The sequence below is a fragment of the Hordeum vulgare genome, chromosome 7H (assembly GCF_904849725.1).
Source record: "Hordeum vulgare subsp. vulgare chromosome 7H, MorexV3_pseudomolecules_assembly, whole genome shotgun sequence".
NCBI lineage: Eukaryota > Viridiplantae > Streptophyta > Magnoliopsida > Poales > Poaceae > Hordeum > Hordeum vulgare.
In genome coordinates, this window is record NC_058524.1 from 314110140 (window position 1) to 314121824 (window position 11685).

The 11685-nt window shown below is 50.0% G+C and overlaps 2 long non-coding RNA genes across 4 annotated transcripts; one reads left to right on the plus strand and one right to left on the minus strand.

The window, feature by feature from the left end:
• The first annotated feature begins 466 nt into the window (after positions 1–466).
• Positions 467–1569, plus strand: LOC123408463. Its single transcript, XR_006612757.1, has 2 exons — positions 467–677; positions 1153–1569. It is a non-coding gene; the product is annotated as an uncharacterized LOC123408463 (long non-coding RNA).
• Positions 1570–8386: 6817 nt separating this feature from the next.
• Positions 8387–11128, minus strand: LOC123410040. 3 transcript variants are annotated; one of them, XR_006612960.1, is made up of 4 exons: positions 10487–11128; positions 9802–9820; positions 8795–8889; positions 8387–8651 (listed from the first exon to the last, which is right to left on the minus strand). It is a non-coding gene; the product is annotated as an uncharacterized LOC123410040 (long non-coding RNA). The 3 variants fall into 3 exon arrangements; XR_006612959.1 differs by having other exon boundaries at positions 10420–11128; XR_006612958.1 differs by having other exon boundaries at positions 9802–11125.
• Between the last annotated feature and the right edge of the window lie 557 nt (positions 11129–11685).

The window sequence follows — 11685 nt, forward strand, 5'->3', positions numbered from 1 at the left end:
CTTTTAAAAATAGATTCTCAAAGTTTTGGCGAAGTTTAATTACCTTTCCTATTTTTAAATGACCAAAAACAATTTCTGTAATCAGTTTTGACACCCAGAGTTTTTCAAAGGAATCTATAGATTCATTTGGCTTTTGACTCCAAGTTTGCTACCCGTTGTAGCCTAGGTACCCTCAACCCATTGCCCCCAAAAACTTTATGGTTTTCAGTTTGAAATTTTCAAACTCTGTTTGACCAAAGTTTGGACCAGATTTGTTGTTTTTGCTAAAAACCCACCTCAACCATTTTCAAAAATTGTAAAAATTTGCAGGCAGCTCGTAGTGTCAAAGAGAGAACACCCCAAAAAAATTAGATGCTAACTCGTTTTCCTAGTTTCGGTTTCATTTCGTCGAACAGTTGGTGGGCACTGTTCTGAGGTGGATGAACGATGGCCCCAATATCACATGTGTCGGCCCTCGCGGCTTTCGCACTATGCCCCTCCCTTATCCATCGTGCTGCACAGTCCTTTGGTCGGTTGTAAGGGTTGGTGATGAGCTGGCCTGAGCTCCTCCAGCTCTGGCAGTGGCGCCAGCGATGCCTGTTGCGACCGCCAGAGAAGCAACGCTGCGAAGCCGCGCCGCCCGGCATAGCCCTTTCATCATGAGAGCTCCGCGTGGTCGTCCCCCACCCCTGTGCATGGTACTGCTCATCCCCACGCTCAGAACAGCGCAGAGCGCGCTCTCTGCAGACACCGCGCCCGTGTTGAGCCGCTTCGTCGAGAGCCTGCCTCAGCACACAGTTCCTCAAAGCCAGTAGTGAAATGGAGCCCCCGCAGACTGCTTTAGCTGCCCTAACCCCCGTAAGCACCTGCCAAACCTCTGGCTCGCCGTAATCGGCACCGGAATCAACCCTGATGCGGCACCCCTCTCGACCGCCTATAAATAGAACCCCCCGAGCCTTGCTAAAGCCATCACCCTCCTCCACCCCACCAGAGCCACGAATAAGCCACTCGGAAGGCTTCGAGAAGGTCATCTTCCTCGCATCTGGCTGCCCGATTTAGATTCGGGTTCCGGTTAAATTAAAGCACGTGAATGCATCCCCACAGCCCAAACTTAGCCAACATGCTCCTCGCGCACCTGCCCATCTAACCCGCTCACCAATTCGGTGTTTGCAGGCTTCTCCGACAAGATCCACCTGCACCCGAAAGCGCCGCCCCTCGGAGTTGGAGCTGTCATCAACGTGGTGCTCACCGACGACTGCATCCACCTCCATCAGGTGCAGAATCAACCAGCGAGTGCGCCTTTGTCCTTTCCCCCTCTAGTTTGCCGCAAGACACCGCTGGCGATCTTGGAGTCCGTCGTTGTATCATTTCACCGCTTCTACCATCATGAATAAATAGTCAAGCCTCATTTTGATGTTTGGCATGTAGTAGTACTTAAGATGTGTCACTTCACTCGGATGTGACATGCCTACCTATTTATGTGAGCACTAGAGCAACCCCATGACCATAGTATGGGTGTGTTGTGATAAACAATTGAGCGGCCTTCGCTCTACCCTGTTTAATATTAAGTACTACTGAGTTGGTCTATCAGTGAGAATGATTTTATGCACTTGTGACATTCGTGGCTGGTTTTCGATAATTATATTATTTGGAAACCGGTCCTAACATCATCTCATTCATTAAGTCGTTCATGGCCTGAGCCGGCGTTTTGCCTGACCCACTAGCACCAATCGACAGCTTCTGCCCCTGACAGACCCGAAGCCGCCTCGGTGCGTGCCATGTAGATGGTGACATGTTGGGGCGGCTCACAAGATTCCTTGGCGGCTTCTGTCTTCGGAAAGCCCCCAAGTCCCCCATCATAGAGGGGACAGATTTACTCAGTGTCTCCCATCGATGACTCGCCATCGGTGTTAATAAGGGTGTCCTCGCCACCTACCAACTCATCCGGGAGGCCGATTCCTTGAGTGAAACCAACGAAGACGTGACGCCGGCCGGCTTGACTCCGGCTGGGTTGGGCGTACCGAGCAGAGTCGAAGATGTCGGTGTAGGTATCCCGCTCGGGTACCGGCGCACCGATTTTGCCGATGAAGACATGAATCTTGCCGAAGTGGACCAGGTACCCAGACTCGATTGAGATGGCCTAGGAGTCCTAGCCTAATTTGTCGATGTTGCACTTGCCTCGACGGCTCTTGTGATAGCCCCATAGTGGGCGCCAACTGTCGTGGTTTTGTCATAACAGATGTCCTCGTGTAAGGACTCTGGTGAGAGGCCATCGTCGCTGTGTGGCGACTTGATGTGGTTGATCGGGAATGAGAGATGGATTTACCCAGGTTCGGCCCCTCCGATGGAGGTAAATGCCTACGTCCTGCTTTTGTGTCTATATTAATGATGATCTTGATTATAACGGTGCGAAATAGATAACCTAGCTTTCAAGAGTTTCTTGCCTTTTTTCTTTTTGGCTTGGGGGCTCCCCTTTATATATAGGTGGAGGCCTCGAGTTTACAACAGAGTCCGGGTCAAATTAACGCCCATAACCTAATTTAACTCCTAATTCCTTAACTCCTCAACAGATTCCGAGTCAAATTAACGCTCTTCTTATGATCATATTCTGTCTGGACCGTCGTCATGGAGCCCGGGTTAAAAACTTGGGGGGGATCCGACAATTTTCTTCTGTTATCCATTGTGTTCCTACTTTTAGTCCTAGGTCTATAAATATCTCTATCAAATGAACAAGGTAACACGGAAGAACACGAAGATATTACACGGTCGACGGTAGTGTCAGTCGGGGCGGATGACGGTGGTGGTGGTCGAGGCAAACGATGGCAGATGGCAGTCAAAGCTGATGACGATGCTGGACGGTCGAGTTGGACGTCGACAACGGCGGTCGAGGCGGATAACGTCGAGCAAATCATGCATCGTCGCGGGTCGGAGGCGGACGAAGAGCGGATCCGGCGGCGTCCGTGGAGAAGTACCGGTTGGCTAGCAGATCCAGCGATGGTGCGGGTTGGAGGCACGACAGGGGTGGTGGGTGAGGCGCACAACGGCGTGGAAGGGGGTAGGATGGAGAGGAGTTGGTTGAGTGAGTGGGAGTGAGAGGAACCGAAAATAGATGCAAGCATGACGATTCACCTCGCATGAAGCATAACACACCTGTGGTCGGCGCGTAGAAGTGGCTCGCCACTATAAATTTCAATAAAATTTGGATGGGGTGGTGCAGTTTGCCAATCTATTATTGTGACGGGCGACTATAGCCACCCACCATAGGTATGGCAGAACTAGTGACAAGCGGCGCTAACCTGCGTGCCACTGCACTATCAAGATAGCGGGGTACTTTGGAAGCCCTACCCTTTACGGGCACAGACTACCACCCGCCACTGGTATGACCTTAGTTATGGCGGGTGGACTCTGGCACCCGCCACAGCTCTTTGGGAACAATAGAAGTGGTGGGTAACCCACAGGGCCTGCCACTAATTAGAGTTCACCTATAAGCCCTTTCCAAGTAGTGTGAAGATAACAAGGTCACCTATGCTGCCTACTTTCTAGAGGGTCCCGCCAACCAATGGTGGGAGAACTATGAAGCTATGCATCATGCCGGCCCAGCAACTACTTGGACTAATTTCAGTGTTGCCTTCCGCACTCACCACATTCCTGAGGGTCTTAAGGACCACAAAAGGGAAGGGTTATGTGCTTTCACCCAAGGAAAGCTATTTGTGGATGCGTATAGCCGTGAGTTTGGGAATCTCACCCGCTATGCACCCGAAGAAGTGTCGAGTGATGCAAAGAAGCAGGCAATGTTCCACAAGGGACTCAACCTTGAACTCCTTCATGGCCTACGTCTGCAGGAGTGTTCGAGCTTCGAGGCTCGCGTCCATAAAGCCATCAACACTCAGACCGGGCAGACTGACTATGAGGCGACTAAGAAGCACTCTCATGATTTTTGATCGTCATGCAACTTTGGATCTCATAAGCACCGGGTGTGGGTTTCGAATACTTCACTTTCGTCTAGGTATACCGCAAGGCCATCCTACAAGGCACCTCGCCCAAATCAGCCAAACCCTTCAGTCAAGACCTTCGGTGGTTCGGCTGCCAATGTTGTATCGCGTACAAATCCGGTGAATTGCTCCAGGTGTGGAGAGACAGGACATTACTCACGTGAGTGCCCGCAAAGTCATACTTCCAATCGGTCTGGCAAGTCTGCTGGTCGTGGAAAGCCAGGAAAGTCATACTATGTGAAGCCAACCCCTACTGCATGTGGACGTGTGAATTACGTCTCGCCTGAGCCCTAGCTGGAGCAGCATGTCGCGGTAGAGGATATTGATGTTGTTGCCGCCGTCGACCAGTACTTGCGAGGACCGATAGGTGAGACTTTTGGAGGCGATGGTGGGGTCGAGGACGAGAGCGTAGCTGCAAGGGTTTGGCATCATGGCCGGGTGGTCAGCCCGGCTCCAGGTGACTGGCTTCTCGGACCAATGCATGTACTATGGGACTAAGGGCATGGTGGCATTCACCTCATGCCGACGCTGATGCTGGTTGTGCTTGTTGCTTCCTTCACTGTTGAAGACAACGTAGGACCCGTCCTAGTCGGGGAACTGGTCGCGGAGGCGACCGTCATTGGGGGAGCTGGAGCCGGAACCGGCACAGGAGCCGACACTTGGGGAGATGGAGGTGGAGGAGCCGGAAGACCCTCACCCCGGGGTAGTCGCTGGGAGAAGCTGCACTACCGGAGCGTGTGCATAGCCGGCTTCGCTCCGGAGTGCATCTTACAGGGTGCATCGAGCATCTGCTCGAAGGTGAGTTTTGGGTGCCAGGTGCCCTTGCCGGCTCACTGGTGGCCTGGGCAGTTAGCTGATCTTCCTCGATGGTGGCGACGTGCTTGCTTCCTACCGAGGATCCGACTGGTCAGACTTTCGCTTGTTGTTCTGCTGTCCCGGCTGTCGGCAGCCAGCCGTCGGGTAGCCGACGGCGGGGCGGCCTTGCCAATTGCGGTTACCTTGATCCGCATCGCCGAGTCGGGCGTGGCGTATTTGTCCACCTTGGCCATGAGCTCCGCCAAGGTGGCCGGCTCCGAGCACATGAGCTTGTGCTTGAGGTGGGTGTTGTCTCGGCAGCCCTCGATGAAGTATTGGATGGCTTGCACCTCGTGCACCCTTCGTAGGAGTTGCGCAGTTCGGTCCAGCGTGTGAGGCCAGGGCGCTTGTTGGTGCCGGTGAAGTTGCGGATGAATGCTTCCTCAAAGTCCACCCAAGTGTTCATGTTGTCAGCTGGCAGGCTGTTAAGCCAAGTCTGGGCCGAGCCGGTCAACATGAGGGGGAAGTAGCGCACCGCAACGTGCTTGTTTCCCCTGGCGATGCCGACTGCGGTCGTGTAGTCGATCAGCCAATCTTCTGGCTTGGATGTGCAGTTATACTTTGGAGTGCTCGGGGAAGCGTGAAGCCGGTGGGAAATGGCTCTTCGCGGATCCGGGGGCCGAAGAACCAATGGGACCCTCCACCTCGAGGAGGGCGGATTGGGCCAGCCGGTCGAGTCGAAGGCGGGCGTCGTTCTCGCTTCAAGGAACGGGCGGTCCTAGACGGGCCATGAACTCGGCCCAGACAGATGGAGCCGGTGAGCGTGCCCGCTCCTGCCGCGGAGTTGGGGTGCCTCCCTTGGGGGCATCATTACACTAGGTGGACACTGCCGGCTACACGATCCCGTGCTGGGAGCACCTAGCATGACTCCTGTTGGCACGCCAACCGGAGCCATGGGGGAGGAAGAGTGTTGGGCCTACTAGCTACTGCTGGCCGCCGCCTGTCCTCGTCCTCAAGGTGAGGAGACTCGGAGCCGGCATGAGCCGGGTCGAGGCGAGCCTACTGCAAGTTGGCGGTGGCGATGAGGTCTTGGATGTGCTCCTCGCCCTCGCCCTCGATGGTGGCCAAATCCTCGTAAGCCACTTGGGCGACCCTCATGTTGGTGGCGGGGGTGTCGTAGGTGGGGAGCCTACCACCTAGGATATCGGCAACTACGAGATCGTGGCTGCGAACCTCACCGCACCGACTGAGCTCATTGCTAGCCGGGGTGAGGCCGTAGGCGTAGTTGTACTTGCGCTGCGCGAACTCCATCCGGCGTCGGGAAGACGCGAGGAAGGTGGCCTTCACGAGCAGCTTCTTGTGAGCCGTCTCCAGCTCGGTCGTGGCCATGGCCAGGTTGGTCGTTGGCGCGCTGGGGGTGCTCAGCCCCTAAAGAGAGGAGTGGAGAGGGTCGGAGGGACCAAGATGAGCCGCGGTGGCAGTCGCGTGCACGTCGCCCCTAACACGAGAAGAAGTGGCAGCTACGTCCGCCTGCGCTCTAGCGCGGTCGTAGCTCGTGGAGGAGCCGGTGGCCATTACCTCCGTGAGCATGCGGAGGTTGCCAGCACCACTCGAGACGGTCGCCCCTGCAAATGATGGTGGATCAGTGCAGTCAAGCACCTCGCTAGGATACTCATCGAATGCCGGCACGTCATCGAGCCACGGCTTGCTGAAGAGCATGTATAGGTCGTCGACGTCGAACGAGGTGTGGCTACATCACGGCTCGTCAGAAGATATGGTGGCGGGGCCTGCGGAGCAAGTGGAACCAGGGTTCAATATGGCGGAAGCTTACATGAGGGCGAGCTCCACGGGCGTGGTGACCAGTCCGGATGTGATGCGTCCGGCGGAGTTGGCGAGGGGTCTCGCCCGGAGCGTGAATCCGGCCGGCGCGTGGAAGGCCCCACGGTGGGCACCAACTGTCATCGTGTTCTCACAACATATGCCATGGGGTGGCTAATCGAGATTGGTTGGGGTCATAAAGACGCCATCGGGCTCCAAAAACAAGATTGGGGACAAGAGGTGCAATACATACGATGTACCCAGGTTTAGGGCCCTCCGTGGGAGGTAACACCCCTGGTCCTGCTGGTTTGGTTGATGAACCTGATGGGATTACAATGGTGCTCCTTGAGTTTTGCGACGGAGGAGGAAGAAGAAGCATGTAGCCATGTCTACCTCTCCTGTATGAGTGTGTGTGCGTGCGATCGGCCGACCCCTTGCATGGGGCAGTACTAGGGGTTTTATAGGCCAACCCCTGGCTTACAATAAACATAAAGGGTATCAGGGCGACTCGGCTGGCAGCCTCTCTATCCGGCCAAGGGGGCACTCATGGAATAGTCTTGTTGCGTGTAGGGGGGCGCCGGTTGCAGGGTCCCACCAGCCAGTCACCATCATTGGTGCATGCTTGTTACGCAATGGCGTGCGCCACATTGTGTAGCATCGTCTTGTGCAACCCGTTGTAGTTAGCGGTACGGCCAGCTGCACTATAGCCATGTCGGGGCAGGTAATGGAGTGGATAGCTCGCGTGCTGCCACTGTGCCGCCTTGACAGGTCGCAGTCGGCAAGGGTCACTGGTACGCCCGCTTCCACTGTAGACACGCACGATCAGGTCAGTGGTACCTGAGCCGTTGTAGCGATGCCTTTGATTATGTGCTCGTGACGCGCTTTTTAGGGTGAGACGTAGTCGAGACGGATGGAGAACGGCTCTACCCCGATCTGACTCGACTCCGCAGCTCGCCAGGGGCAGCCGACCATCCGGAGAGGAGGGCCGCCCTGTGTTGTTTTTTGAAGGAGGGGAGAAGCGCTCAAATTAGCCTACCCGGGGTCATCCCCCATCAGATTTGTCCCTAGGCAATCGAGAACTAGACCAGTAATCGTTATTGAAGTTTTATATGAGGGGAGGCATGAGCTAACAAACTTTTCGTACTTGGATCATATGCACTAATGATTGGAAATCTAGGAAGCGTTCGCAACTACTAAAGATCATTAAGGTAAAACCCAACCATAGCATTAAGAATCAAGTCCCCTTTACACCCATACATAGAGAACCCCCTTACTCGGGTGTAAGCTTCTGTTACTCTAGCCACCAACTATAAATAAATCATGAACATATTGCAAATCCTACATCAAAGATCCCACACGCTTGCGCAACACGGCGGCGAACAGTTGGTTGTTGGTGGTGGGGATCCCACCTATAGGTTTTTCACCGCCACATAGAGGGGGAGAATTGGTTGTGACGGTGGCGAAGTTTTGATGTAGATCAATATCAAGATGGTTACCACGGCGGTGCTCCGACGCCACCGCGAGAGAGGGCACTATTAGGAAAAAAGCATACTAGCAGCGAGGGGTAAATTCTTAGCAGTAGCACACGTCCCCGCACTATTGCTAGCTCGCTACAGCTAAAAAGTACTAACGAAGATAGTAGTAGTGCGGGTGTCACCCGTGTTACTGCTATTACAGACCCACACTAATAGTAACGAAATAGTAGTAGTGCGTCTATAATACCAAAGCTACTACTATCATAAATAGTAGTAGCGTGCAGTTTTTAGCCCACGCTACTACTAACTAATAAGGAATTAAAAAAATAAAACTGAGCAAATCCATTTTACGCATACTATTCCGAGAAAACACAATAGTGATGAAAATGTTATCATTCCTCATTCTACAATCACACAGTTTTTGTATCTACTATCACATACTTGCTCATTCTACCTATCCTCGCTCCTATAATAGCAAAAATGAAAAGGAAAAATAGAGCTAATCTGCTAGCGAAATGTCCTTATTCAATGGAATGGTGCAATTGCACTGCAGTGACATGGATTGAGTCTGCCGCTATAACATCTCATTACCCTGCAGCGATGGAAATGAGCATCAATAAGGCATATAGATATAGGGAATAAATGGAGTGCAAGCATATGCTTAGATGATACGGGAGACATGGACTAAGATTCTGATACAATGAGAATATGCACTGAAATTTGCCCCAAAATTACCTTTTGCAACTCTTCAAATCTCTTGGTTGAAGTGGATAGTGAGGTCTTAACCTACTCCCTCCTGTGAGAAACGGCTCCCCTCATGTTCTTAGCATCTGCATGAAAAAAGAGGCGAAGTTATTGTGACTTTGCAAGAAAAATAAGATACTAGAATACAAAAAGAGCATGGGGTTGTTGGATGAACATAAACTTGAAAAGCATGATTACAAATACCCTTTACATAGTGGAATTACACCGCTAAAGGGTAACATGAATGTAAGTACACTAACATTACAGTGTAAATTACATAGAATAAATTCCAAAATGGAATTATACACTACAATTTGTACTGGAATTTTCAGAACATGGCACTGTAAGTACACATATATTTCGGTTACAAAATCCCCTTCCATGTCCAATCTACGGAGACCAATTAATTTTGAAGTAAATTTATAGTGCATTAGCAATAGATTTATAGTTTATTATCAGTAGATTTACAATGAATTGACAGAAGATTTACTATTAAATATTCACAATAGAACATACTACATATTCCACTTAGGAATGCAGTGTATAAATAAAACTAGATAGATAACACTACCAAAGCTTACAAGCAAATACATGGGGCATAGAAGATGATGAACATGTGGTCCTTCAAGTAAAGATGAAGACAAAATGAATGATTTACCTATTATTCTATTTGACCCTAGTATCTGCCATGCATACTGATCTGTAGGCGATAAAATCTGCAGCTATGCATTGTAGTTTCTATAAAAAAGATAATGTAAACCTATCTTGGTTGTAAATTATTGTCATGTAAGTTGTCGCCAAAAAATGTATCTCCATCTTGTAATTTAGATCTTTGTTGACACTATACATAGGTTAGAGAAACCACTAAAATTTAAACAAAAAACATTAGCTTCGCTTAAGAATATGATACTGTGTACTTCCAATTTATCTTAAGATTTTAGGATCAAGAAGCTAAAGTAAACAAAGGCAAAGTATTAATGCAAGGACATGAGTCATACCTCAAGATGAAGAGGCTATCTTCTTGTTGAAAATAAAACAAAGAAAACAAACATCAGGTTATTGTAAAATGTAGTATTTAAAGAATGGGGCGCACACATTTACTGAAATTCTTTAGAATGGGGCACAAAATTGACAAGAATACAAAAATATTCAGATAAATCAAAAGTGACACATTACTGAAAATTACAGTCCAAAACAACTTTATATTCAGGCCACCAAAAAGAGAAGGAGTACACATTACTGGGACAAAATGCACATTAAATTACACTATAATTACAGAAGTTGCAGTGTGATTATGCATATTTTCAGTTAAGTAACAATGATTTGAACTATAGTTTTAGTCTTTTATTAGTCTACCCGGTACTACAATTCAACATTGCAAAGACCGTCTACGATTACAAAGGGAATTCACTGAAATTACATACGGATTTACAATGTAAATATCAATATTAGATTGAGTGAACTTATTCTTTGCACAAGTGAGAAATCTAAAACCCTTTTTGCACTTGTGCCGCTGCTAATAGTACAACCTAAGCACTAACAACAGTTGAGCAAAAATATAGTGCATGATGAAATGAATACATCCATCTATCCAGTTGAAATGACAAAGTTCCAACCTATTAAATGTAGACAGAAGAAAGGGGTTTGGTTTTCAGAGTGGGGAGCAGAGAAGATGTATGCAACCCAACAAACGGATGAGCAGGTAGACGAGCTCCATGTCATCTTCTTGTGGCCGAATACAGATATAGTGGGCTTCCTCGACCTTCATTCGTCAAGGGTCAATGGCATGGAGGTGTGCTGGATCTGGGACTTGTTGATCCCCTTCTTCTCTGCACATCTAGAAGAGAAGACCCGAATAGAGATTAAACGAGGAGGGGAGAGATAGAAAAATGAAGGAGGATGCATTGAACTCGCCGGAGTGAGAAGCGCCGCCGCGACCGAAACCCTAGCCGTGCGGGAGGGCTACTGGTGGCCACGAACGGACGAGCATTAAATCCAGCTGGAGGGGCGCACATAGGAGATGGAGGCAACCTCCAGAGGAAGCCTGGCGGTGGCAGGAGTCGTTGAAGGAAGGCGATGCGGCCGGCGTATGTGGCGACGGCGGCGAGGAATCGCAACTGAGAGAGAGACTAACAGTGGGGCTCACGCGCACGCGAGAGAGAGAGAGAAGGGTTTTTTAGCAGTGCGAGGCATGGGTTCCCTTAGTTGTAGCGCATGGCCGTGGGGGAAGAAAGCCCCCTCCTTCTTCTTCCTTGGTCTCCCTCCTAGATGGGAGGAGAGTTTCCCCTCTGTTTCATGCTTCCATGACACACGAAGAGCAGCAGCCCCTGTTAGATTGGATCTCTCTCTATTTCTCCCCTATTTTCATGATGTTTGTGACTCCTTTACCGTTTTTTAAATATCCGAAGATCTCTAACTCTGACTGGGCTGAAATTTTGATGGGGACTTTTATCAGGAAATTATCTTTCATGGTGCGAAAGAAGGGCCTCAACCAACTTACAAGGTGGACCCAAGCCATCAGGACGTGGCCATCCCCTAGTCGCTAGGGATGTAAACGGGTCGGATCGGACCGGATAATGCTTTACCCAGATCCTTTATCATATATTTTTGTTGGATTTAGAGCGGAGAGGATATTGACCGGATGCGAAATTGATTGTGGATTATATCGGAGTACAATTCAAGGCAGACTCGGACCAAAAACAAACAAAAAATAGGGGGTGTTACATACATAGAAACATCAACTTATTTCTACTATCCAACAATATGAAAATACGATCTAATCATAAGTTACACCCATATGGGAACAATAAATAGTACCGATAAAATGATGATAACATCATACTCGTCCAAGACGAAGGTCGTACTTAAGAGATACTTAATTC